The sequence below is a fragment of the Cryptomeria japonica genome, chromosome 7 (assembly GCF_030272615.1).
Source record: "Cryptomeria japonica chromosome 7, Sugi_1.0, whole genome shotgun sequence".
NCBI classification, from domain to species: domain Eukaryota; kingdom Viridiplantae; phylum Streptophyta; class Pinopsida; order Cupressales; family Cupressaceae; genus Cryptomeria; species Cryptomeria japonica.
In genome coordinates, this window is record NC_081411.1 from 92,026,720 (window position 1) to 92,030,454 (window position 3,735).

Sequence of the window (3,735 nt, forward strand, 5' to 3'; positions counted from 1 at the left end):
TTCACTACGAATGGAAAACATGATGATCTCTGTGTAACAGAGTGTACAAATTTTTTATGAGGTGTACTTTAAAAATAAGACAGTATATATTGAATTATCAGCCTTTATTAAAGCAGTGACTTAGAGAGATGTATTGTATTGTTATAATAGTACCCTGTAACTGAGATTATTACATATCATTGAGTTGAAAATCTTGTTCAAACACTGGTAAATTTGTAGATGCACTAATATAGTGTAGATATAATTTATTAAATTCTTGTAACTTGAGATGCTATAGAGATATTATGAGATACAGGGGTGGGTGCTCCTTGAAGTTTGATTCCTCTAAATGTAGTGTACTGAGTTGGTGCTCATCAAGTTAATAAAAGGAAATTCATTGCCGAGTGGTTTTTTTACCCCAAGAGGGTTTTCCACTCATGAAATCTATTATGTTATGGGTTTATGTTTGTCTCAATCTATTTCATTAAGGTTAACACTCTGATACCTTAGTTTTGTATATGGTTTATTGTTCACAATTCATGTCTTGCTTATTTTCTGCATTACTTAAAACTGCTCAAGTTATACTTCTTTTTATAAAAATCAGTTATAACTATAAGCATGACAAAGGTTATTCAAAATGCATATTGGATAATCAACTTCATATGCTTTAATAAAGTTTTTGTCTGAATCTCTAGGGATTGGTTTTATCACTCATTGATTACAAGTTGCTTAGTATTTTTATTTGTTCAATTTGGGTCTAGATTTCACTCACTCTGATTCACCCCCCCCTCTTAGAGTGATATCACTTCCAACACTTACTGTAGAAGTATTATCTGACTGTGGGTAGGCTTCCCACTATGGTTTTTCCCTTTACCAGGTTTTCCATGTATAAATATTGGTGTCATGTGGATGGTATTTATTCTCTAATTATTATTTAAGCATTCTGGTATTAATGTTTTGGGTTCTGATATTAAAGTTTTAATTGCTTAATGTTCTAGTAATCTGTGACAACTAGTTCACCCCCCCCCCCCAGTTGTCTTTCGGTTATTTGAAATGTCTAACAGAAAGCTCTAGTAAATTTAAGAGTTGTGAAGAGGAGCAAGATCATCAACCTCAACCATTTAGAAGGTGTTTGTGTGTTATGCAATAACCAAAGAGGTTTGGTTATTCCTTGTTAGATCACAACTCTGCATATTTTCTTTGATTACTAACACTAAAGAGCCTAAAAATATTACAAATCCATGGGTATGCATTTACGAATTCCTTGATGAAAGACATGTATGAAGAGATGGATGCATTGGAAAAAAATTGTGCATGAGATGGGACTCTTTAGAATGGTTTATAACAATAAACTAAAAGTAGAATGTGATGGAAGGGTTGGTTGATATTGAGTTTGTCTTATGTTTGCTAACTATTATTGCAATGAAAAATGATTTTTTCATTAGTTGGTTGATGAGGAAATCAAAAAAGTGAATTGGTTAGTGAAATGGTGGAGAGTGAAGGTGCAGTGTAAGTATTGGTTGATGGTAAAATATTATAGTACTTAAGTAGTGGAGGCAATTGTGTAGTGGCAAGGTATGATATAGAAGGTTTTTTTTTTAGAAACAAAGTGTACAGTACAAGAGGGTGTGTTATTATAATATTGATTAATATGATTCTAACATTTAATTCCTAGAACTACCATTGGTGGCATTGTCATCTTATGTACTAGTACATGATATAAGGATTTGATGTAGGAATAGAGGGTATCACCATAGGTATAAATACATATGTCCCTATTTAACTTTTACGAGACATATATCCAAGAACTTTGACATTTCTAGTTAAAATCATAGTGTTTTCATCCACTATGTGAGCTACACTAAGTAGTATATCTGCAACATGCAAGTTACCATGTAAAACTCCATAGAATCACAATAAGAGGGATAGCCTCTCCAACCAAGTGTACTATACTCATGAAACATTTTTAAGCCTTCCATTTCTTTGTATATTTTATTTAGTTGTTTGTTAGATACTTGGATTTTATGGTTATCTACATCATGAGAATAATGAGGGGTATTGTTATAAGATATTATAGGAAGAAAAAGGAGTAGAATTAATAAATAATTGCTCTCTTGAGTTCCCTAATGGGCAAAAGTCAACAAACAACTCAAGCTCAATACTAGCAATAGTAAAATCATGAGAAGCAATAAGTTATTATCTCCTTTTTACATGAGTCTAAAATTCAAATATGTAAGTTATGAAACTCATAAATAGGTATAGGCTTAAAAGCACACACACATACTCGTAGAAAGTAATAAAAAAAAAAAATTAGATAAGAGAAAATTGTATATATTAAGTTTTTTATTTTATCATATAATATTTAATAATAGTTATGAAATTAAATAACCACTTAATTAATTGCATGTACATAAGCAATAACATTTAATAATGATAGCATCTAAATAAAAGGTTCATGTAAACATAATACATGCCATCTTTATGAAAATGAAATGCGGGGAACAGATATTTAAGCTAATAAATCAAATAAAAATATATACATTCCTCTCATAACATTAGAATAGAAAGAGGGATAGGTACTATCTCAAAGGAGAGCTATGTGTTTGTATTCAGTTCTCTTATTGTGTGGTGTAGGAGCACTAGGTGGCAATATGCTTCTTTTTGGCCATCATGAGTTGTTTTCAACTTTTATGCTATTTAAATGTATAATAGGGTCATAATTGACCACTCTCTATGTAATAAGGTCATTGAGACCAATTTTTAATGTTTGAGCTCAAGTTATACCCCTGATTGTCTCAATTTTATCAAAGTTGTCATTATAGGGTGAAAGTGTGTCAAAGGCATCAAACGGGGCATTTAATCAGGTATAAAAGGTATTTATGCATATTTGAAATTATTTATAATGTTTTTAAGGAATATAGGTCCTATTTTGGATCTTGGGTTGAGTTTTGTCAAAAGTTGTCAAAATTGACAAAAGTTGTCGATGTAATTTTCATGCAAAAAGTGCATTAAGGGTGATTTGATGTTGGTTAATATTAGAAAGGTGGTTATAGAAGTTGGAGGGATTAAAAATTATTTAAATATATCTATTTCATCAACCAAGGTTTGGTTGGGTAATGTAAGAAAGCACAATCAATAAAAATTTCAAGTTTGTCCTTGCATTTGCATAGTTTCTTAGACGTAACTGTTATGTGACTTTTTCTCCAAGAGAAGATAAAGTTATGGAATAAATATTTTTTAATTAAAAAGGAAGATAAAAATAAAGGATATTACAATCCTTTTGTTTAAAGAATGATTAATAAAGAATGTTAATGAATATTGTCTTAAAGAGAGGAATAATTATATTAATGAAACGGTAAATAAAGGTGACCTTTTCGAAAGGGTGCGATGGTTTAGAAACAACCCTTTAAAAGGTTATATAAGTCATTTATGTGAATCTTGGAAGAGGGCAAGGAGATCACTCAAGGAAAAAGAAGAAGGCAGCTTGGTGGGCTATAGGCATGGGAGGAAATTATAGGAATTTAGAGGGCATAAAGGAATGAAGGTTAAGTTCAATGGTTGGCATGGGAATTAGAGAAGGGGCAAACAACGTGTGTCCAACTTGGGGTACAGTGTACACTCAGGAGTTTCCTGGCCAGGGCTGTGTTTATTTCATGTCGTGAAGGCATGTGAGGTTCTGTTTAAGAACCTGTCCTCCTGGAGTGCTTCCTTGCTATGAAAGAGCCTAGACCTATGACTATTCCTTTTAATTATAGA